General features: G+C 38.3%; 1 long non-coding RNA gene across 1 annotated transcript; it reads right to left on the reverse strand.

Moving 5' to 3' along the window:
• Positions 1 to 5,932: 5,932 nt before the first annotated feature.
• On the reverse strand, positions 5,933 to 6,867 carry LOC131617007 (uncharacterized). Its single transcript, XR_009288387.1, has 2 exons — positions 6,469 to 6,867; positions 5,933 to 6,350 (listed from the first exon to the last, which is right to left on the reverse strand). It is a non-coding gene; the product is annotated as an uncharacterized LOC131617007 (long non-coding RNA).
• Positions 6,868 to 25,644: the final 18,777 nt, after the last annotated feature.

Genomic DNA, 25,644 nt, shown 5'->3' on the forward strand with positions numbered 1-25,644 from the left:
TGCTATTTTAGCCTGTTCTTCAGTCAACTTCCTGTGAAAAGGTTTTGACTGATAGTGAGAAAATTCTGCCTGCACCATTTTCGAACCTTCTTGTCCATTCTTGTGGCTTCTTTGGTAACGTCTCCACTGCGTTCGAGTCATGGGGTTCTTTCCTTTGTAGTTTGGAGATATGTAATCTTTTCTTTTAGATCCACTATCAGTCCAAGAACCTTCAGCATTGGTTCCATCGCCTTGAATCTGCCATTATGGACGTTTACCTCTGAAGTTAATGGGTTTCACCCATTTGTCTTCAGGGACATCCGTCTTGGGACGGAAAGTCCTTGGTTTTTTAAACATCTTCCTGTATTCTCCAGCCCTTCGACCACTGTTTTCTCCTGTATACATGAATTGACGATTCTTGCCTCAACGAGGGTCGAACCTCACTTTGTTTGCAGCATCGACATTGAAAACAGCATCACACCTTGGGCATAATCCAACTTGGGAGTTGTTATTGTGGCATCTCTCAAGGAATTTCAAAAGACTTTCTTTTGGTTCAGGATAAACCAAGTTCAAAACTTTGCCATCAGTAGCGCCGTTTTGCTTTCTAACGAAACCATCAGTAGTCTCAACCATCATCACATCAGCAAGCTCAGTATAGTGAGCCTCTTCGACTTGCAAAGGATCAATATCAACTTGCATTGATGACTTTGGCTTTTCTCCAAACTGTAACATTCCTTCTTTCAAAGCTTTTTGCACTAAATCCCTGAAAAGGACACATTGAGAAGTTTTATGACGCAAGAAATTATGAAATTTACAAAATCCTCTTTTTTTCTTTTGTTCAAGAGGAGGATTTTTAAGTCCCGGGGGTACTATGATTTGCCCATCAGAAACCAACAAATCAAATATTTCATCACATTTTGTTATATCAAATGAATACGTTTTACTAGAAAATTTTTCATTCTTACTTTCAACCAGATTTTTATCTTTTGAAGGTTTAAGCAATTTACAGATATATGGTGGCCCTGGCTTTAATTCAGCCACGTTGACCTCTCCCTCTTCGTATTCACTGTCGCTATTAGAGTCGAACTCACTTGTAGTAACATAAGCTATTTTTTCTTTCTTATGATATTTACTAGCTCTGGCTTTTTCAGCTTTTAGCCTTTCGACCTGGCGTACTCTATCTGCCAGTTGTGCCATATCTCTCAAATGTTGGGTGTCTAATTTCTTCCTTATGGAATAATCTAACCCACCTGCAGCCATTTCGACTAACTCATGTTCAGGAATTTGTGTAAAACATCTAGCTTTCAGCAACCTAAAACGGTTTAGATAGTCATCGACTGGTTCTGTACCCTTTCGTCTAACTCCAGCTAATTCTTTCAAGCTGATTTTCGACTGTCCCATATAAAATTGTTCATGAAACAATCGTTCTAATTGGTTCCATGAGAACAAAGATTGGGGAGATAAGGTCGTGAACCAAGTAAATGCATTTTTCGTTAAAGAACTTGGAAAATACTTCATCTTTAGATTTTCATTGTTTGCTATTTCTCCAGCCTCTGTCTCGAACCTAGCAATATGTTCGACCGTCGACTCGCCAGTCTCACCAGCAAATTTGGTGAATTTTGGGACTTTCCACCCCCTAGGCAATTCTGTTTGCCTTACATATTCTGACAACGGGGAAACGAAATTTGGTCTATGCAAACCTACATTTATTCCATTCTGAACTAAAATTTGTTCAACTACATTAGAGATATTATTGTGTCCAATATTGACATCTTGCTGGATGTTCCTAAGAACCTGGTCAGCATCTTGATGCCTTTGTACAATTCTAGGGATCTCTGGCTCAATTTGATCTCCTTGTCCTATAGGTTCGACCCCTCTCACATTCGACCCTTGAGTAGTCGAAAGGTTTGGTTGTGGGGGCGCTCCAAAGAAATCTGCAATTCTGGCCATTTGTCCTGCCAATATTTCATAACTTTGATTCGTGTTATTTATCATGGGAGTAAAAACAGTTCCCATTTGTTGAGTAAGGGCATTCACCATTTCATGATTACTTTCGTCCATTTGTTGTCGAATTGACAACATTGACGTAGTACTTAAAGATGGCAAAACCTGGTGATTATATCCTATGCCTATAGGTCGACCCCCTGGGTTTGATGTGCTTGTAGCCATCATGCTGTCAGAATATAATGAAGGATTTGTATGCAAACCTTGCATCATAGACGTGGGCTTTCCAAACTGAGGGTTAAAACCTGGTGGAGGCATCATTCCATGAAACGGCGGTCGTAATGGATTCAACGGTGACCGTACATTCGTTGGTGATGATACCAGTATTGCTGCCGTCGATCCACCAGTATTTGTTGTTCCCACTGGGGATGAATCTGCGGCATTTTGCGGTGTTGCTCCGGTTAGAACACCTCCTTGATTTCCAGAAAGATCAGAATTATTTGTATTAACTTCAGCCATGTTAGTTAATTTCCGACCACTTCTTAATATCATACATAACTATTGTACTAACAAATATAAAACAAACAGCAATTGACGTGTCCCACTGGGCGTGCCAATTTGTTTACCCAGAAAAATGGTAAACAAGCGCTAGTTTCCTTTTTAAAGGTTACTTTTGCGGAATCAACTAGAATACTCCAGGACTAATTGCTTTATTTTGTTATATTATGTGTATCTGGTTTGTATTAAATGCAACAGTAACTTTAAAATAAAAGTAAACACTGAAATTAAAGGCTTTAAAGTAAATCAAAGCAATAAAAAAGCAGTAAATGTGCACTGAAAGATGAGATATAACGTAAAATGATTGCATTAATTAAACTAGTACGCATACGTACATTCCAAAGTTGCACTCGTTACTCATTTTTGCACAGAGATTTGAGTTTACTTGTGTTTATGTAGAAAATGCGGACCTCTAACTATTCCTATGGAACTTGCTTAAATAGTAAAAATAAAATAACTACTACTAACGGTCGACTGGTTATCAGTCAACACGTGTCTTCGACATGCAAGATCATCAATTGTGAGACCTCCACGCGTCCTGTAAGAACTGCCAGAAAACTGCTTGAAACTGCCTCTTAACTTCTAATACCTCTCGACTTCCACTTCAGTTTCTGCAGCAAAATTCTTAAGTCTTCGCATACTTCTGATCGAACGCTGAAGCCTCTGATCATCTTTCTAGTCGAACAACTTCGACTACTAAGCATTACTTAGTCGAACCACTTCGACCCAAATGGCAATGTAATTATTTAATTGAGGCTCAATTACCAATTTAGGGCCTTTTTACCAAATTGAGGCCCAATTACCAATTTTGAGCCCCAGTTGCCCATTTGTTGGTAAGTCGAAAACCTAGGGTAACACTCTCTCACCTTTATTTTGGGAGAAAATGATTGGAAATTGTCATACACCAAAATTTGCCCATCTCATTTCTCCTTTCAAGCTCATACCAAAGTTCAAGACTCAAAGACACATTCTCCTAGACAATGGCTCAATGAACTAGGGTTTTGATTTCTCTGAAGAAAATAAATGAACCAAAGTCTCCAATGGATTTCACATGGCTTATGATGTTTCAAACTATCTCTATGGCAAAGTAAAAGCTTCAATTCCAAGGATTGCCCAGTCAATTGCTCAGAAAGTCAACAGTCGACTAGTTTGCCCTAAAAGTCAACTATGGTCAAATCACAGTCAAAGTTCCTGATTTGTTGTCAACATCCTTATTTTGAAGTATCATTCATCATTTGATCAAGTATTGATCATGATTCATCAAGAAAAGTTCAGAAATCAACAAAACCTAAAGTTTCTAAATTAGGGTTTTTTGACCTAAAGTCAATTGAATTTTGACCAGCCATAACTTTCACATGGAACATCATAAATTTTCCATCCAAAGCTCATTCTGAAGGAAATTGAATTCTCTACAACTTTGTCTCTCACATGCCAAGGCTAAAAATGCTTCACTTGAAAGATATGGTCAAAGAGATTATAGGTCCTCTAAAAAGTCAACAAAAACACTTTTTGGGTCAAAGCCAATAACTTGCAAATGGTAAACTCAATTGAGATGAAACCAGAAGGAGGTTTTATAGGACATCTTGAGCTTCCTAAAAATGATCAAGAACACCTTCATAGGGTTAAAATTGAGAGAGATACGCATGGTTAAAGTTGAGCAATGTTTAAGAAATGCATGAAAACCTAATTGACCAATTTTGTATTTTTGAATTAATGGGCTTAAGTTTGAGTTTTTAAAACATGTCCATGGTAGGATTAGAAGCCCATAACTCCACCTTTTCCTTATTATCATTATTACTTATTTTATTTTAAATTATATTCATTATAATTTAAAGTTTAATGAAAGAAATAATGATAATTATATAAAATATGATCTTAGCTGATTTATCAATCAAATATTAAGCCTGATATTCATATAAATCAAGGGAAATTCGTTGGTGATTGATTGGAAAAGATTGGGCAAGAATAGAAAGAAAATCATGTGACTTTTAATCAAATTTCTTTCTCTTGAAGCACATAAGGTCCAAGCCCATGTGAACCCTAATTTATCCCATTATATACTCACAACAACACTCAGCAATAGGGGATGAGTTTGGCATCCAAAAGCAAGGGTTTCAAGGTTCACAAATTACACACACACTTGCAATTTTCAAATCCTAAACTTGTTGACCTTCTCAGAATTTTCTAACCGTCCAATCTTGTTCTTGAGGTATTGATATTTGCAAAATTAGCTACAAATGTTTTGTAGCAAATCCATAGCAAATTCTGTAGCTAAATATCATGCCCAAGGAGGAAGACGATACACAGTCTTCTTGGACTTTCTTGGAACACGCGCATGGATGTGGTTGGTTGGTCAAAGCCTGCAGATTCTCTCTCCAACTCTCATTCATTCCTCCCGTGTTCAGTGGGCCCCGGTTTTATTTCTTTTTGACTTTTCAATTAACAATATTGTTTGCTATTTGTTTGTTTTTGTGGATCCAATGACAACGAATTGAGATTGGTATAGTTGGTAAGGTGTTCTTGGACGCGGCCTTAAAGACCTGGGTTTGATCCCAGGCGTTGGTGATAATTTTTTGTGCATTTATGTCATACCCCAAAATTTGCCCACACTTTTTAGTGACAAAAATTTTCGAAATTATTTTCAAAATAGGATTTTTATAAAATCTTGGGTTCATTTACATTGACATCCTGAATTTTATAAATATTCGATTTAAAGTCTATTTAAAAATATAGTAGTTTACTCTTAAATTGCTTATATTTTAATAAATAGAAAATGTCGGCCGATGCTCCATACACTTTCAATTGACTTTTTATTTCAAATAAATAACATAGCTCAGTTGGTGTAAGACTTGCAAACAGAAGGTCACGGGTTCAAGTTTTGCTTGGTGCATTTTCATGTTTGTCTCTCATTCATAATCTTATAAACTTTTTTTCACTCTTTCAAAAAACCTTTTTTTTATAAAGTTATTCTTTGGCCGATGATTTTGATATGAGGCCTCCCCAACTTTTTTTAATGTTTTGTTTTCAGCCATGTGATGATTATCGGATGGTTGACAATTTTTTTTATACTAACACTGTTTCACCGTACTGGTGTCCATACGAGGCTCCCACTTTCACGTTTTCTCTGCAATTTTTTTTGTAGTGTCTTAGCACATAAGTCATACACTACCTAAAGAACAAACTTTTTTTCTCATGCTGCAGATATTTCCACTATACAATACTTACACTCTAACTCTAATTTCACGTGTATCCTTTTTCTTATTATCTTTCTTTATCACCTTTAAACCTTTAAATAATCTTTTTTTCTAACGGTTATACATGTTTAAATCATTTTTTCTAACAGTTCCAAGAACTAATCACTAACTTTTTTCATCATCTTTAAATTAAAGAGTAATCTAATCTGTTTCAGCTCATAGTCATCAACCCTCTCACGTTTTCTTTATCATGGCCCTGTACAAATTCAAATCAATAATTTTATTGTATTATCAACTTGTTACACCATAAGCATAACATACGAAATCAAAAGTGAGCAACAGCAGTTTGTGATATTCGTTCATCATTGTTTATTCGATTTCCTGTTACAGATTTGTAGAAAAAGAAGAGGGAGAATCGGAAGACAAAGCCGCTCTTTTCAGCCTCGATTCTTCAGCACGACACGGCAGTTCGGGATGCGCAAGCCACAACATTGGCATCAATGCAAATCAATCAACTCAAGCGCAGAATTGTTCGAATCGCAGAGAATGGATTCGTTGGTGGCTCTGAATCGCAACAGGCATCAGATGGAAGCTCTCAACACTGAACAACTGTCGACTACATCCATCGCTCATCGACAACGCCACAAACCTACGACTCATATTAACATCACCGACCTGCAATAACACCGACGAAGAGACAACTCAACATCCACAACAAGCAAGAAATACCACGGCCATAATTTCCTCACAGAGAAGGAGAATAGAATCAAATAAGAGCTGACTGCGAACGTACTGAAGGTCGCCGGAGACGAAAGGGCCGTCGGATTTGCTCCGACGAGGTTAGTGATGCTTTGTTTTCCGCCTTTTCTTTACACCAATATTGGTTAATATCCCCACTATTATTGCTTGTCACCATTGATGTATGCCATTTAATTTCGTTCCTTAAGCTTCTAGGTTTTCTTTGTTTGCTCTGAAATTAAGCGTTATGTTGTGAATTTTGAAAGATTGGAGAATGGACATTCGTCGACAGTGAAAAACGAATCGAACTGGATCCATTTCGTGATTGTTGATTGAGTTTTGAGATGAACATAAGCCATGGCCGTTTCTTGAAGAACTCGGAGCGAAAAAGAAAACGTGTTTAGGTTGGAGAGAGAAGAAGTGAAAATTGTGCTCTTCAATTTTGTTTTAACATTTGTTAATTTGATTTAGTCTTCCATTTTTTTAGCTTTTTATTTCATTAAATAATATAGTATAAAAAAACAAATTAATCAAGAGAATTACAAGGGTGGGACTAGGGATGGCAATTTGACCCATCCCCAGTGGGTACCCACAAAAAACCCCATATCGGGTAGGGTAAATACCCATAAAAATGGGTACGGGCACGGGCACGGGTAATTACCCGTTAAGATATGCGGGTATGGGTGCGGGCACGGGTACCTTACTACCCAACCCGCCCCATACCCACACTACATATTTCTATAATGTCATTTATATTATTATATAAAAATGCATGATTCTAATTTTTTTTAAAAAATATATCGCTATTAAATCATTACACATTTTAATAAAAGTATTTATTTGTTTCTTAACTCAACAATAACATACATAATTTTTTTAATATTGTTAAAAAGACTTAAATTATATGATATTTTGTAATTAAACGATTTAATTTTACTATAAATGCGGGTAAACGGGTACGGGTATGGGCATTGAGGTACCCACAGGATACGGGTACGGGCATGAATATTGATACCCACGCGGGTTTGGGCTCGGGTACTGGGATTTTTTTAAACTGCGGGTATGGGGACGGGTACTATAGTACCCTGCCCAAACCCCGCCCATTGCCATCCCTAGGTGGGACGTTGTTTCCCCATTTATTTCTCTAATTTTTTTTATTTTTTATCTATTCTTTAGCATTTGTTTAGTCAAATTAATAATATTAATTTACTTAAATAGAGATTAAGGCTTATCTTTAGGCTTAAAAAAAACTGTTTCATTGAGTTTTATAGTTTTATTTAGAATTTTATTATATATCAAAAATACAAAAATATTATATGTTTTAATTAGACTTTTAAAATTAGGCTATATTTTCATAAAAATACAAAAAAAAATGTTTCAATTATGTTTTTTTTTTTGTATTTTCTTTATTAATTTTTTATCATTATTTGTTCATATTTACTCTATTTTCTCATCATTATTTTTATGCATTGTTACTGACACTTTCTTGTTTATTGCGAGGTACATTTGAGCTGTTTAACTATTCTCGTGGATATTCGCAAATTCATCCTCAATATTTTGTACTTTTTATTTCCGCTTTAATCTCCATTCGAGTTTATTGTAATAATTGTAATCTGTAATCCCCTATCCCGAAGCCATGTAATAGCGTAGGACTTTACATTTCTGCACTTTAATTTTCTGTAAATATATTAACTGCTAGTAATTAGGATTGTATGGCAAGATAAAATCAACCGCTAGCTAACCCTAAACAAGATTAAATAATCGAATCTAACACACTATTCACGCACTCACCTCTATGGTACGCCCCTCTTGGTTGCCTTACGAATAAAGGTCGTGTCCCTCGAATATAGAGGTACCCATTAGCAAAAGTCTCGACGATTAAAAATCATCGCAAAGATCATAGTCCCTCGATGACCCTCGATGTTGCCTACGAATATATGATCTAGTCCCTCGAATGATTGCCTATGAAACGATGATTGTCCCTTCGAACTTGCTAAAAGGTACCTCTACTTGTTGCCTTCAACGACCTCCGATGACCCTTCGATTGTCCCGCACATCCAATGTATAGGACTACCTACCCTCAAATGGTATGGATAGTACTATCGCCCAAGGAAAACTTTAAAGTATGGGAAAGACCTTTCGAACTTAGGGTAGGTAGCTCTTAAGTGCTTGCTCACAACAATTCAAATCAAATGCTTTTCACACCCCGTTTTCTAATGTTGTCTTTTTAGACATTCTCAAAAGCAAATTGTTTTTCTAAACACACACGACACATTTTCAAACATTTCAAACAAACAAAGTGAGCTAAGCAATTAAGAGCCCATGGATAACCATGGATGCAACGGGTGCTTACACCTTCCTTTTGCATAACCTACCCCCCGAACTCAATCTCTTTTCAAAGAAGGTCTTTCCTGTTCTTTTATGCATTTCCTAATTGGATAAAATAAAAGTCGATGGTGACTCTTGCTCACCGCAACATTGTTTGCGAAAATAATAAAGTCAGTTCTCCCACCGTGTTACAGAACTGGCGACTCTGCTGGGGATAAATAAAAAGAGGGGTTACCTTAGAGCTTAGATCATATAATATGCTTGTTTTGTTTGCTTTACTTTTCAAGGTTGCTTGGGTTTTGAATGGAAGATGAATCCTATACCCAAATTCGAGTGCACCTTAAGATAGGAAGTGGCATAGTCATGGCGACCTCCTTCATGTATGTGGAGGATTGGTCAATGTGAGAGTTCACGCTTAACTTAGGCCTTTATGGGTGTTTGTATGCTTCTCTTGTATGAGGGAGGTTCGTGTGGATATCTGTGGGTGAGTCGGAGCTTAAGGACCTTTAGTTACCTTTAACCCATCTTGGCCTTTAGGAACGTAGTGGGGGGACTACTCTTGATGTATGTTGAGGGCATAGTTGCTACCCGATACTACAACTCAGATAGGTTCTTTTTCAAAGTATCATTGCATGGTATGTATGTATCATGTTCGAGGGTGCTTTAGAAGGACTGGCCATTCTGAGTAACTTTGTAGAACCTGTTGCTGATTTGATCCTTATCTTTAGAAGTACCTATTGGGGAAGGGTAGTTACATGGTCCGGCTTCATGCAATCCTTTAAACCTAAGGACACTTGTGTGGCTTGCTTGTGCGTGTTATCTAACCGCTTGATTTCCTTGTAGGTTCTATTTGTAGGACGTACTTGTCCACACTACCTTATGCTTTTGCATAACCTGTTGACTAACCTTTTTCAAGGATCTTAGGGATACCTGTTGCCTGTTGCCCGTTGCCTCTAATTATACTAAAAAATAGTCAAGTCCCTCGACTCCGAGGATACCTAAAGCAAAGGTTGCCTAAATCATTTAAATCATAGTCCCTCGAAGTTGCCTCGGTAAAAACATGATGATTGTCCCAATTGCTAAGGTATCCTCGCCTGCTGCCTAAGAATGACTATTATATCCTTCCCTTAGACTACCTGCCCTCTTTATGGCAGGGATAGTCTTGTGGCGAACGATAATCTCGATGACCCTTCAACATCCAATAAAAGGACTTCCTACCCTCCTATGGTATGGATAGCCCTGAAAAGCTAAAAGAACATTTTTTATAACTTAAGGGTAATTTCTTTCTAATTGCTTGCTATTTTTCAAATTCAAATCAAAAATACTTCTCCCACTCCTTTTCAAATACTTTCAAAACAAGGCTACGCTTATTTACAAGCTAAAGTCCTTAAACGAATCTTTTCTTATTCACACACGACACTTCAAACTTTTCAAACAATTCAAACAAACAAGTGAGCTAAGCAATTAAGAGCCCATGGATAACCATGGATGCAAAGGGTGCCTTAAACCTTCCCTTTGTATAAATTACCCCCCGAACTCAAAATTTCTTTTAAAAGGTTTTTCCTGTTCTGTTAGCCTTTCTATTAAATTGGATAAAATAAAAATCGGTGACGACTCTTGCTTACCGCGACATTTTCTTTAAAGTCAGTTCACCGTATTACAGAACTGGCGACTCTGATGGGGATGCTTTTGAATAAAAGAGGGGTTACCTTAAAGTTTAGGATTCTGTAACTCGGTGAACTGACTTTTATTTTTTAAAGCAACCAATGTTGCGGTAAGTGTAACGCCCATAAATGTGTTTTTCTGATTAATTGTGATGTTTGCTACATTTTCCTAATTTTACCGTTTTCGAATCGAGTCAGTCGGTAAATATTAATTATGTTAATATTTTACTTATTACTTTCTATGTGTGTAATTATTATGTTTTGGGTGTTAATTGGTTGGAATTAAGGTTTAGTGACATTTGGGCCAAAATTAGAATTTATGAAAGTTGAGTGGGGGAAAATGAGAAGTAGAGAAATAGAAAGAGATATTTTGATAAAGAGAGAAAAAGAGATATTTTGAGATAGTAAGAAAGAAAGAGAACTTGGGGAAGAGAAGAGAAAGAAGAGAAAAACAAAGAGAAGAAGAGAGTTGTAGAATCCAAACCAAGCTAGAGCCAAGAATCCAACCAAGGTAAGGGGGATGAATATAGTTTATCTTGATGGTATGATTCTTGTAGTTTTGTATGTTTTGTTCTTGTTCTTACTCTTTTCCAAGCTTGTTCAACAATGGCAACTTGTGTGTTTTGTGAGTTTTGAAGATATAAACTTGATTTTATGGTGTGTATGTGTGCTATGATGTTAGATATTCCCATGGATCATGTTTGTTTTTCATTTCTCCATGTTTTCTTGCTTATGAAGAAATTTAGGTCAAAGATGATATGTGATGATCCAACCATATGATGATCATGGATTAGGTGTATATATAGCATATTTGTGTTGTATTGGTGTTGGGATGAAGGTTTAAATGGGTTTTGAATGGTTTAGAGGGGGCTGAGACGGTCTGTTGCAGGACTGGTTTTTCTGGGTTTACGCAGGCCCGCTGAGCGGAGGGGGGTCCGCTGAGCGGAGGTTCTTTTGCAGGAATTCTCTGTCTGGGTCCGCTGAGCGGAGGTTCTGTATTTTCGTTTGGTGAATTCTCTGTCTGGGTCCGCTGAGCGGAGCTCAAGCGGACTGTGTGGAATTTTGTTTTTCCAAACTTTGTTTTGTTGTATCTTTTGAACCGTAGGTCGTTTCTACGCGCCGTTTGAAGTATTATGAGAACCCTTGAGTATGCTTTATGATAAAGAGGAGTGTGTTGGTGGTTGAATGATTTTTCATAAATGTATTTTGTGAAATGATATTTGCTAATCAAGTATGTTTTGACGGTATACGTGTGCTGTGTGAATATGAACGCCTGAGTGGCAATTTTGATGATGTATCCGTATAGAATAATATAACCGGTGTGATGTAGATATGTGACCGAGTTATATTGTTGTTGTTGTTGTTATGTAATTGAGTCGTTTGTATGCACAGCATGACATTTCATTACGTTAATGGCGGAATGCTATTAACAGGTGGCCTGAATTGGCAATTATTACCAGTGGGAGCTTAATGCTCGGTAAAAAGGTGTATTTGCCCGAGTGGCAAGAGGTCATCAGTGGGGGCTAGATGCTTGATGACGGTTAGTCGTAGCTTACTGCTCGACAAAGGTGTATTTTCCTTAGGGAAAGAAGTCCCAGCATAATGCTCGGCAAGGTGTATTTGTCATAATGACAAGGAGGAGTTTTACTCCGGATTTGGTACCACATGCATACGCATAGTCGAGTCTCATTCATCATCTTCGGTCTTTATAATTTATGTTATCATCCATGTACCGCATTATTTATATATTGATTGTGGTTGACTTATTGGGTTATCCAGTTATATGACTCTTAATGATATTGTTGGAATTACTATATTGATCATGCTTTCATTATGAATTGTATTCTCACCCTTCTGCCTTAATGTTACCTACTCGTGGGTAATGTGCAGGTGATCCGCAAGTGTAGGTGCTCTCTTTGTAGTCGTCCGTCTTGGTGTCGTCCGCTCGTGATACGTAACACCTAAGGGGGGGGGGGGATCGAACACTTATTTTGTAGATAATTCTTATAGGATCCTTTTGATGTATATTTGATCCTTTTTATGTATTCGTATTATGTATTTTGGATACCTTCTCATGCGATGTATTTTGGGAGGATGTTGTGGATATTTTGTTTACCGATGCATTTATACAAGTATGAATACATTTAGGTGTTTATGTGTATCCGTCCTCTTGATTATTTGTGTTACGCATCTTTTGCGAGTATGTTATGTTTGGTTATGTGGTTACTTAAGTGTAACGCCCTAATTGTTTTTATGAATTTAATTTTTATACTCTGATATTTGTACCTATATGCCTGGGTAGAATTGGGGTGTTACATTAGTGGTATCAGAGCGGGTCGGTCTTGTCCGACCAAGTGTCGTGTCGTTTGGTCTAACAATTCTTGTGTTATTTTTTGGGCTTACTTCTCTTGGTGTTATTGTGAAGTTTAGAGATGGCTGGACGTAACGACGCTGCTATTGCTGCTGCATTGCAAGCTATGGCTGAAGCTATGCATACGGATGAGAATGCAAGGTCTCGGAGTTTAGCGACTTTCCAGAGGGAGAATCCTCCTGTGTTTAAGGGAACGCATGACCCCGAGGGAGCCTTGACTTGGATGAAGGAGATGGAGAGGATCTTTCGTGTGATGGATTGCACGCAAGAGCAGAAAGTTAGGTATGGCACTCATCAGTTAGCTGTGGAGGCTGATGATTGGTGGCTGGAGACTTTGGCAAGGTTAGAAGCAACCGGTGAAGAGATTTCCTGGACGGTGTTCAAGAGGGAGTTTTTGAGGAAGTATTACCCGGAGGATGTCCGTGGAAAGAAAGAGACTGAGTTTCTGGCTTTGGTTCAAGGCAGCATGTCTGTGTCTGAATATGCGGCCAAGTTTAATGAACTTGTGAAATTCTACCCGCACTTTGTTGGTGAGGGAGCAGAATTTTCTAAGTGCATTAAGTTCCAGAATGGGTTACGTTCTGATATCAAGAAGGCGGTGGGGTATCAGAAGATTCGGGTGTTTCCAGATTTGGTGGACAGCTGTAGGATTTATGATGAGGATAATAATGCTCATCATAAGGTGATTAATGAAAAGAGGAACAAAGGTCCGCAGAATCGTGGGACGCCGTATGATGGAGGGAAGGGTAAGCAAAAGATGAATTATGGACCAAGGTTTAGTGGGGGAGATGCTCCTGCTAAGATTGTGTGTTTTAAGTGTGGTAAACCTGGCCACAAAAGTAATGTCTGCTTTAGTGACGCAAAGAAATGTTTCAAGTGTGGAAGGGTAGGACATGTGTCATCCGACTGTGCATCTAAAGGAGTTGTGTGTTTTAATTGTGGTGAAGAGGGACACATGAGCGGTCAATGTCAGAAGAAGAAAGTTCAAGCTGGTGGGAAGGTGTTTGCTTTGGCTGGAACTCAGACGGACAAGGGTGATCGACTGATCAGAGGTACTTGTTTTATTAATGGCATTCCTTTAATTGCTATTATTGATACGGGTGCTTCGCATTGTTTTATAGCCGATGATTGTGTTAAAAGATTAGGTCTTGTTCTATCTGAATTGGGTGGTGAGATGGTTATCGATTTACCAGCAATGGGGTCGGTGATTACTTCTCTAGTTTGTAAGAATTGTCCGGTATCAATCTTCGGTAAGGACTTTACTGTTGATTTGATTTGTTTGCCGATGAGCGAGTTAGACGTGGTTCTGGGAATGGATTGGTTAATGAATAATCGTGTCCATATCGATTGTTATCATAAGTTGGTGAGGTTTCCATTTCTTGAGAAGGATGTGGAATTTGATGTCTTATCTACCAAGGAGTTGAATCGACTGTTAGAAGATGGGGCACAATTGTTTGGTGTGTTTGCATCGTTGACTGTGGAGAGTCGAGCTGCAGTTGGGGATTTTCCAGTAGTGCGAGAATTTCCCGAAGTGTTTCCTGAAGACTTTTCTGATGTGCCGCCAAAGAGAGAGGTGGAGTTTTCCATAGATCTAGTTCCTGGTACGAGGCCTGTTTCTATGGCGCCGTATAGAATGTCGGCATCAGAGTTAGTGGAATTAAAGAAACAATTGGAAGAGTTGCTAGCAAAACATTTTGTGAGGCCTAGTGTTTCACCATGGGGAGCTCCAGTTTTGTTGGTGAAGAAGAAGGATGGAAGCATGAGGTTGTGTATTGATTATCGCCAGTTGAACAAGGTGACGATTAAGAATAAGTATCCGCTTCCTAGGATTGACGACTTGATGGATCAGTTGGTGGGAGCCAGTGTGTTTAGCAAGATTGATTTAAGATCTGGTTACCATCAGATTCGGGTGAAGGAAGAAGATATTCAGAAGACTGCGTTTAGGACTCGGTACGGGCATTATGAGTTTTTGGTGATGCCGTTCGGAGTTTCTAATGCACCTGGTGTGTTTATGGAGTATATGAATCGCATATTCCATGATCAGTTGGATAAGTTTGTTGTGGTCTTCATAGATGACATCTTGATTTATTCTAAGTCTCAGGAAGAGCATGAGGAGCATTTGCGTGTTGTGCTACAGGTTTTGAAGGAGAAGCAGTTGTATGCTAAGTTATCCAAGTGCGAGTTCTGGTTATCAGAGGTGAGTTTTCTTGGTCATGTGATTTCAGGTAACGGGATTGCAGTGGATCCATCCAAAGTAGATGCAGTGCTACAATGGGAGGTTCCGAGATCGGTTACTGAGATCAGAAGCTTTTTAGGTTTGGCAGGTTATTATCGAAGATTCATCGAAGGCTTTTCGAAGTTGGCACTTCCGTTAACTCAGCTTACTTGCAAGGGTAAGGCGTTTATTTGGGACATAGTTTGTGAAAGGAATTTTGAAGAGTTGAAGAGAAGGTTGACTTCAGCTCCGGTTTTGGTTTTACCTGATCCTGAGGAACCGTTTGTGGTGTATTGTGATGCATCGCATATGGGGTTAGGTGGTGTTTTGATGCAGGAAGGTAAGGTGGTGGCTTACGCTTCGAGGCAGTTAAGGATTCATGAGAAGAATTATCCCACCCATGATTTAGAGTTAGCTGCGGTGGTTTTTGCATTAAAGATTTGGAGGCATTATTTCTACGGTGCAAGGTTCGAGGTCTTTAGTGATCATAAGAGTTTGAAATACTTATTTGATCAGAAAGAGTTGAACATGAGACAACGTAGGTGGTTGGAATTCTTGAAGGACTATGACTTTAGCTTGAATTACCATCCTGGTAAAGCTAATGTGGTTGCCGATGCTTTGAGTCGGAAATCTTTGCATATGTCCGCTATGATGGCGGAGGAGTGGGAACTTTTGGAGCAATTTCGTGATCTTAGTTTGGTATGTGAATTGACACCAGATAGTGTGAAGTTGGGTATGTTGAAAGTGACGAATGATTTTCTGTCAACTGTTAGCGAGAGACAGAAAATGGATGTGAAACTTGTTGATTTGTTTATGGTGGCAAATCAAAGTGTTGATGGCGACTTCAGAGTGGATGGTCAGGGTGTTTTGAAATTTCGTGGTCGAATTTGTGTACCTGATGATTCCGAGCTGAAAAAGATGATTTTAGAGGAAGGTCACAGAAGCAGTTTGAGTATTCATCTGGGAGCCAATAAGATGTATCAGGATTTGAAGAAGATCTTTTGGTGGTCTGGTTTGAAAAGGGATGTGGCTCAGTTTGTGTATGCGTGTTTGGTATGTCAGAAGTCAAAAGTGGAGCATCAGCGTCCTGCGGGGTTGTTGCAACCGTTGGATATTCCAGAGTGGAAATGGGATAGTATTTCTATGGACTTTGTGACGAGTTTACCAAATACTGTGAGAGGTTTCGATGCGGTTTGGGTGATTGTTGATAGGTTGACAAAGTCTGCTCACTTTATTCCTATTAACATCACTTTTCCAGTTGCGAAGTTGGCTGAGATTTATATCAAGGTGATTGTGAAACTACATGGTATACCGTTGAGTATTGTGTCGGATAGAGATCCAAGGTTCACATCAGATTTTTGGAAAGGTTTGCAAGAGGCTCTAGGTTCTAAGTTGAGGTTGAGTTCGGCTTATCATCCTCAGACAGACGGTCAGACCGAAAGGACTATTCAATCGTTAGAAGACTTGTTGAGGGCTTGTGTTCTAGAGAAGGGAGGTTCGTGGGATACTTATCTTCCGTTGATAGAATTCACTTACAATAACAGTTTTCATTCTAGTATCGGAATGGCACCTTTTGAAGCGCTATATGGTCGTAAGTGTAGAACTCCACTGTGTTGGTTTGAATCGGGCGAGAGTGTGGTACTCGGACCTGAAATAGTAAGAGAGACTACAGAGAAGGTGAAATTTATTCGTGAGAAGATGAGAAGTTCATAGAGTAGGCAAAAGAGTTATCATGACAAGCGAAGGAAAGATTTGGAATTCCAAGCCGGTGATCATGTATTCTTAAGAGTTACACCTATGACTGGTGTTGGACGAGCTTTGAAATCGAGGAAGCTTACTCCGCGTTTTATTGGTCCTTATCAGATATCGGAGCGAGTTGGCAAAGTTGCGTATCGGGTGGCGTTACCGCCAAGTCTTTCTAATCTGCACGATGTATTCCATGTGTCTCAGTTGAGGAGATACATTTCGGATCCGTCCCATGTGATTCAGATGGATGATGTGCAAGTGCGTGAGAACCTGACGGTTGAGACGATACCAGTGCGTATTGAAGATCGTGAGACTAAGACTCTGCGAGGCAAGGAGATCGCCTTGGTGAAAGTCGTATGGTTAAGTGCGGCAGGTGAGAGTTTGACCTGGGAGTTGGAGAGCAAGATGCGAGATTCCTATCCTGAGTTGTTTATAGCAGGTAATCTTATTTTCGAGGACGAAAATCTTTTAAGTGGGGGAGGGTTGTAACGCCCATAAATGTGTTTTTCTGATTAATTGTGATGTTTGCTACATTTTCCTAATTTTACCGTTTTCGAATCGAGTGAGTCGGTAAATATTAATTATGTTAATATTTTACTTATTACTTTCTATGTGTGTAATTATTATGTTTTGGGTGTTAATTGGTTGGAATTAAGGTTTAGTGACATTTGGGCCAAAATTAGAATTTATGAAAGTTGAGTGGGGGAAAATGAGAAGTAGAGTAATAGAAAGAGATATTTTGATAAAGAGAGAAAAAGAGATATTTTGAGATAGTAAGAAAGAAAGAGAACTTGGGGAAGAGAAGAGAAAGAAGAGAAAAACAAAGAGAAGAAGAGAGTTGTAGAATCCAAACCAAGCTAGAGCCAAGAATCCAACCAAGGTAAGGGGGATGAATATAGTTTATCTTGATGGTATGATTCTTGTAGTTTTGTATGTTTTGTTCTTGTTCTTACTCTTTTCCAAGCTTGTTCAACAATGGCAACTTGTGTGTTTTGTGAGTTTTGAAGATATAAACTTGATTTTATGGTGTGTATGTGTGCTATGATGTTAGATATTCCCATGGATCATGTTTGTTTTTCATTTCTCCATGTTTTCTTGCTTATGAAGAAATTTAGGTCAAAGATGATATGTGATGATCCAACCATATGATGATCATGGATTAGGTGTATATATAGCATGTTTGTGTTGTATTGGTGTTGGGATGAAGGTTTAAATGGGTTTTGAATGGTTTAGAGGGGGCTGAGACGGTCTGTTGCAGGACTGGTTTTTCTGGGTTTACGCAGGCCCGCTGAGCGGAGGGGGGTCCGCTGAGCGGAGGTTCTTTTGCAGGAATTCTCTGTCTGGGTCCGCTGAGCGGAGGTTCTGTATTTTCGTTTGGTGAATTCTCTGTCTGGGTCCGCTGAGCGGAGCTCAAGCGGACTGTGTGGAATTTTGTTTTTCCAAACTTTGTTTTGTTGTATCTTTTGAACCGTAGGTCGTTTCTACGCGCCGTTTGAAGTATTATGAGAACCCTTGAGTATGCTTTATGATAAAGAGGAGTGTGTTGGTGGTTGAATGATTTTTCATAAATGTATTTTGTGAAATGATATTTGCTAATCAAGTATGTTTTGACGGTATACGTGTGCTGTGTGAATATGAACGCCTGAGTGGCAATTTTGATGATGTATCCGTATAGAATAATATAACCGGTGTGATGTAGATATGTGACCGAGTTATATTGTTGTTGTTGTTGTTATGTAATTGAGTCGTTTGTATGCACAGCATGACATTTCATTACGTTAATGGCGGAATGCTATTAACAGGTGGCCTGAATTGGCAATTATTACCAGTGGGAGCTTAATGCTCGGTAAAAAGGTGTATTTGCCCGAGTGGCAAGAGGTCATCAGTGGGGGCTAGATGCTCGATGACGGTTAGTCGTAGCTTACTGCTCGACAAAGGTGTATTTTCCTTAGGGAAAGAAGTCCCAGCATAATGCTCGGCAAGGTGTATTTGTCATAATGACAAGGAGGAGTTTTACTCCGGATTTGGTACCACATGCATACGCATAGTCGAGTCTCATTCATCATCTTCGGTCTTTATAATTTATGTTATCATCCATGTACCGCATTATTTATATATTGATTGTGGTTGACTTATTGGATTATCCAGTTATATGACTCTTAATGATATTGTTGGAATTACTATATTGATCATGCTTTCATTATGAATTGTATTCTCACCCTTCTGCCTTAATGTTACCTACTCGTGGGTAATGTGCAGGTGATCCGCAAGTGTAGGTGCTCTCTTTGTAGTCGTCCGTCTTGGTGTCGTCCGCTCGTGATACGTAACACCTAAGGGGGGGGGGGATCGAACACTTATTTTGTAGATAATGCTTATAGGATCCTTTTGATGTATATTTGATCCTTTTTATGTATTCGTATTATGTATTTTGGATACCTTCTCATGCGATGTATTTTGGGAGGATGTTGTGGATATTTTGTTTACCGATGCATTTATACAAGTATGAATACATTCAGGTGTTTATGTGTATCCGTCCTCTTGATTATTTGTGTTACGCATCTTTTGCGAGTATGTTATGTTTGGTTATGTGGTTACTTAAGTGTAACGCCCTAATTGTTTTTATGAATTTAATTTTTATACTCTGATATTTGTACCTATATGCCTGGGTAGAATTGGGGTGTTACAGTAAGCATGAGTCGCCACCGACTTTTATTTTTGTCCAATTTTAGGAAAGGTAAAAAGTACAGAAAAAGACCTTTTAAAAAAGAAACGGGCTCGGGGGGTAAGTTATGAAAAGGGAAGGTGTAAGCACCCTTTTCATCCGTAGTTATCTACGGGCTCTTAATTTGCTTAGCTCATGTTTGTTTGTTTTGAGTTGAGAAAGGGGTGTAAGGACTTTAGCGTAAATGCGTAGCCTTAGTTTTTGAAAGAGTATGGAAAAGATGTTTTTTTTTAATTGAGCTAGGCATATTAAGAGCATTACCCTAAATAGTTGGTCTTTTTCTATGCTTTTTAAAGTTCCTAGGACTATCCATACTATATAGAAGTAGGTAGTCCTTGTTTATATTGGACGTGCGGGTCATCGAGGTCGTTTGAAGGCAGCAAGTAGAGGTACCTTTAGCAATTTTCGGAGGGACAATCATCGTTTTGTAGGCAACCATTCGAGGGACTAGATCATATCATCGTAGGCAACATCGTGGGTCATCGAGGAACTTATGATCTTTGCGATGATTTTTAATCGAGGGACTTTTGCTAATGGGTACCTCTACATTCGAGGGACACGACCTTATAATCGAAGGCAACCAAAGAGGGGCGTACCCTAAGGGTGAGTGTGTGAACAGGTAAAAAGAGTGTGTTATTTTCAGTTATCTTAGTCTTGAATTAGTGATCTAACGGTTGATTAAGTTATCTTGCCATACACACCTAGTTACTAACAGTTAATATATTTACAGAAAATTAAAGTGCAGAAATGTAAAATCCTACGCTATTACATGGCTTCGGGGAGGGGGATTACAAGTCTAAGCGAATGGGGTTAAAAATTATTACAAACCCAAAATGAAAATTAAGGCAAAAGTAAAGCGATTAATTGTACAAGGATTAGTAACTCGCAAATGTCCACCAGAATATCCAAAGTCTCAAATTGGTACCTCAACATAAACAAAAGATGTTAGTAATATAATATGGAATAAAGTTGGAGAAATAATAAAAAACGTTAATCTAGAAATAAGCATATTAAAATAAAAAAGAAAACTTTTTTTTTGGGTATTTTTAATATGAGAATAAAACTGACATATTTTGATATTTTGTGAAATTGTTACCTAATATTCTAATGTCTTTTTTTTTGTATTTTTCGTAATGATTTTAAATGATAAAATAAATAAGAACCCTAATTCTAATTTTAACTAATCCTAGTGTCTAAATTAAATTTAATTAAAATAAACTAAAGAGGTGTACTAGAAACATGGAGGCACTATATTAAATAAAAGTGAGAGGCCCAAAGCCCATTTGTTTCTAACTATACTATTAATCCTAATTAAAATCATGATTTAGTAATACAGCAATGCTATGTGTACACTAAAGTGTACACCTACACCGTATTGGTGGTGTATGTACGGACGACACTGTTCATGTACGGACGGTACTATTCACCGTCCGTACATGAACAGTGCAATATTATATTAATATATATATATATTTTTTTAAATATTATTTTTAAAAAAAATATTTTTTTTATATTTTTTTAAAAAAATATTTGACAATACTTGCAGATTTACTTCCGGATTTACCTGCATTTAAAATTATCTGCGGATTTACCTAAATTCGTAGGTAAATTCGCAAGTAAATCCGCAGATATTGTCAAATTCGTAGGTAAATCTGCAAATAAATTCGCAGGTATTGTCAAATTCGTAGGTAAATCCGCAAGTAAAATCCGCAGGTATTATCAAATCCGTACGTAAATCCGGAAATAAATCCGCAGGTATTGTCAAATATTTTTTAAAAAAACATAAATAAAAAAAAAATAAGATTTTAAAAAAAATGTAAAAAAAAAATTAATATAATATTGCACTGTTCATGTACGGACGGTGAATAGTACCGTCCGTACATGAACAGTACCGTCCGTACATACGGTGTAGGTGTACACTTTGGTGTACAAATAGCATTATTGTTAGTAATAACTAGAGAAAAAGAAAAGTCAGTACGGTGGATAAATCCACTCTACACTTCTAAGACAATTTAAACACATCATGCTAGATTTTATTTGCAAAAAAAAAGGAATATATTAAATGAACAACATAAAAGAACATATTAATGGGAAATTAAAAAAAAAGAAAAGGAAGAAACCAAACATATACCCATTTGGAATTAGAACAACAACGTCATATTCCTCTTCTTCCCCTTAACCGTCTTTCTCCATCTTTCATTCACTTACAATAATAACAGCAAATCATGGCCAAGAGAACTCACAGCAGCGGATCGGAGATGCAAGTGGTGGCCATGGGTTCGCGGGCATGTTCACGGTTGTTGGACTGATGTTTTTCCCGATATGCCGACAGCGGAGGGGATTCGCCGGATCTTGGGGTGTGCGACGGCGTACCCGGTGGCCGGATTTGTGAACGGTGATGCGGGATTGGGCGACTTGCAGTGGCGCCCGATTTGACGTCGGTTGATTCCAGCGGCCATGGTTGTGTGATTGGTGGCCGTCGATTCAGCTGCGGTTGTCTCGGTGTTGGCTGGAGGATGCGTGATTATGTCGTGGCTGAACGTGATTCACGGCTCTGTCGGAAGCTTCGGAGGGTCACGTGTGGTACAGCGGCTCAGCGGTTTGACTCTGAATTTTTCTTTCATCTTTTTTCCTGCAAAAACAAATAAATTTGTACAAATTGTAGTGTTAGTGAGTGAAATTTATATGTACAGGCTGGTGTATTGCTTTATTTTTTGAGATTCAAGGTGAAAATATATTTTGTGGTGAGTTTATGTCATGATAATGGTATGGAATTCGGACATGAATAATTGACGGTGGTGATGGTGTTTATAATGAGGTATAGTTTTATGTTAGGATTTTGTTTATGTTGCGAATCGAGTTTGTGTTTTGCAGGTGTGAGGGTGTTGCTATGTTGATGACAATATGGTTTGGTTTTGCGATGGATAAAATGGCATAGTTGGTGTTGAATGGAAGAATGAAAAATGGTGGAAAATGTAATGTATACGTCAGGTACGAGTGGAAGAGAGTGTGAATTTGACAGTGAATTTTGGTGAATGGGAATTGGTTTACGGCAAAACAAAAAATGTCTCCCAGTGATTAGGGTTGTTAGTTTATTTATATATAAAAATTTAGGTTAACAAATAAGGAAAAGAAAATTAATATTAATCACAAAATTAATTAAATAATATCATGTTTTACTTGGTGATCAAGTTGACACTATTTGGACCAATCAAAGGCTAATTATGACACGGATCCACCAATGAGAAACAATGATGACAAGAAAGGAAAATATTTGATTTTTATGGACATTTTTTGACTCTTTTTTTGATAAAAGTGCATAAAACAAATTAAAAATTATTATTTAAAAATGCCTAAAATTAGAAAACGAAAATTAAATTTAAATACTAAAAAAAACATATTTTTTATGATTTTTGTTGACGAAATGGAAATAAAGTTGGAATTGAAATTAGAAACAAATATAATGGAGAAAAAGGTAGAAGTGGGATTCGAGCTCGAGACCTCTCGTTCTTGTGCCTTTCATGCTCAAATTCTTACCAACTGTGCCAATTCATTTATTCGAAATAAAATGGCACTCGTAACTATATGAGGGCAAATTTTGGGGTATGACAGATTCACTTTAAATTGTTTGTATTGTTTGCTTTATATTTGTGGGCCTGTTTGGGTTTACTTGTGTGAAAGATCCTAACCCGGATCTGAGTACCTTAGGTAAATGGCATGAGACCAAGGAGACTGCACAGCGTATACTGATGTGGTTGATATGGTGGCCATCGTTAGTGTGACACATTGGTTTGTCCTGGTGTTCCTTGGGATCCGACTTGAGGAAACACTTGGCTGTTGCGTGGTGTCGTTAAGCACTAATCTGCCCTTAGAACCCTAGTTGAACTTGACTTTGGCCTATTAGAAATTAGCGAGGTGGCTGGCTTTGGTTCCGACTGAAGTTGGTTGATACTCGAAGCTACACTCATATGGACTGGACTTTCAGGACATTTTCGGTCGGTGATTCGATTGCTGAACTGAAATAAGTGCCTTCGAGAAAGGTCAATGATATGAGCTCCCTAGAACCTGATCTTTATATAGGACAGGTTGAACCAACTAAACTTCAGTGGGGATGGTACTTACCTACAGACTTCATGCAAGCCTTTAAACCTAAGGACACTTGTGTGACTTGTTTGTGTTTGCTACTAACCTTTGTTTTCCTTGCAGGCTTCATTGTAGGATTTGTTTGTCCTTATTATCCTACGACATACCTAATGCATTGTATTCGCATAACATCATGACATCATGACATAACATGATTAACTAACCCTTTCAAGGATCTTAGGGATTTAGGGCACACAATTTCAGGTACTCTTATGAAGGACCGAATTCCTAATCAAGGGGCAAGAGGATTTATTTTCCTCTGGCCACATACCTTCCAATTCAGAGACTCGGTACCTATCAAGGGGCAAGAGGATTTATTTTCCTCTAGCCATATACCTTCAAATTCAGAAGTATCCCGAATTAGAGGCTATGACCCATTCGATATGGTGAGCTTGATTCCCAAAGAAGGAAGTTCAAAGACAAAGTCAGGGTTCTTCAAATAAAGATGCAACCAAATCATTTCCCGATGTTGCTAACTAGATTTCCTATAGATCCTTGAAAATATTGCATTTGCATTCATAACATCGCATAACAGGTTTCTTACAATAGGTCTCTCATCCTTCCTCTCTGTTTATTTCAACATCATGAATCTCGAGCAACAGATTTGGAGACTATTGGCCAAAGGTTAGAAGAAGGGATTAAGAAGGGCAAAGTGACTTGCTCAAAGTAGGCACTTTCAAAGAAACAAGGAAGAAACCAATGATGTATCGAATGAAAGAAGAATGCCTCTTCAAAAGGCCCAACTCTATTATCAACCATTTGTAGCTGTTGTTGCTCCTGATGTTAATCCTCAACCAGTTCAAGTTCCCCAACGTCAGGCTGTTGGAGAAAACCAAAACCACAATAGGATCACATATGATCCTATCCCCATGACTTACACTGAGCTCTATCCTATGTTGGTTCAGAAAGGTATAATTACAACCAGAGCTTTTACTCCTCCAAACCCTCTTCCACCCGGTTTTAGGTCTGATCATCATTGTGCATTCCATCAAGGTGGTACTGGTCATGATTTGGAAAATTGTTATGCATTGAAGGCTAGAGTACAAGAGTTGATGAGGGAAAATATGTTAAATTTCAAGGATGTTGGTCCCAATGTAAAAACTAATCCTTTGCCAAAACAAAGTGACTAAAGAGAAAGCAATCCAGAGTAACCTTTCCTAAAGCCAGTGTTTCAGACAGGACAACTCCTCCTTGTTGCTGATTAGTCACTAGGCCTTGTTTCTTTCTGTTTGTACATTGAACTTTGTTTGTTTCTGAATAATAATTTTAATGAAATGAGCATTGCGTGTTTTGATTCAATTCTAATACATATCTTCTCACTTTTTATCAAACTTTTACTTATGCAAAGATTAGAGGGAGAATGATGAAAACGAAATACCCAAATTGTTGAACGGTATTTGATAACACGAAAATGTATCGTTTATTTGGCTCGATTTATATCAATTATTTCCTTATTTTATTTTAATTATGTTATTTTATTGTGATATTATGCGGGTATTTGCGATGTTTCAGGTTTTACGCTCATATTGAGACTATTTGTGAAAAGGAAAGAAATGGAGCTAAAATCACTACTATTTGTGCCTAAAAGATGGAAAAGGGGTGCTGAAGCAATAAAGGGGTGCAAAGAAGGCCCAATTGTGCAAACTACAAGTCCAGCCCACGAAGAAGCCAATTGCGCGTGGCCCAAGTCATTCCAGCACGTGGAGACGCACGTCTCCAACGTCTCTATGCCACCTCACCAAAAGGAGACGCACGTCTCCAGCTGCCTCCTAGATCTTCTCCACTTGAGACGCACATCTCAAGTCGTTCAAAGGCTCTCCCCAAAAAGTGGAGACGCCCGTCTCCAGTCCACTGCCACGTCTCCAAGCTCCAAGCCCACTAAGAGACGCCCGTCTCCAAAAGTACGTGGACCCCGCCACTTTCTCCATTAATTTCATGGACAATTCCAAGTCCACTCACCCCATGATTTTCTCAACTTCCCACTATCTCCACTACTTCTCACGTGATAACTTCCACTTCCATTCACTATATAAAGAGTCTGA

This window comes from Vicia villosa, linkage group LG7, assembly GCF_029867415.1.
Source record: "Vicia villosa cultivar HV-30 ecotype Madison, WI linkage group LG7, Vvil1.0, whole genome shotgun sequence".
NCBI lineage: Eukaryota > Viridiplantae > Streptophyta > Magnoliopsida > Fabales > Fabaceae > Vicia > Vicia villosa.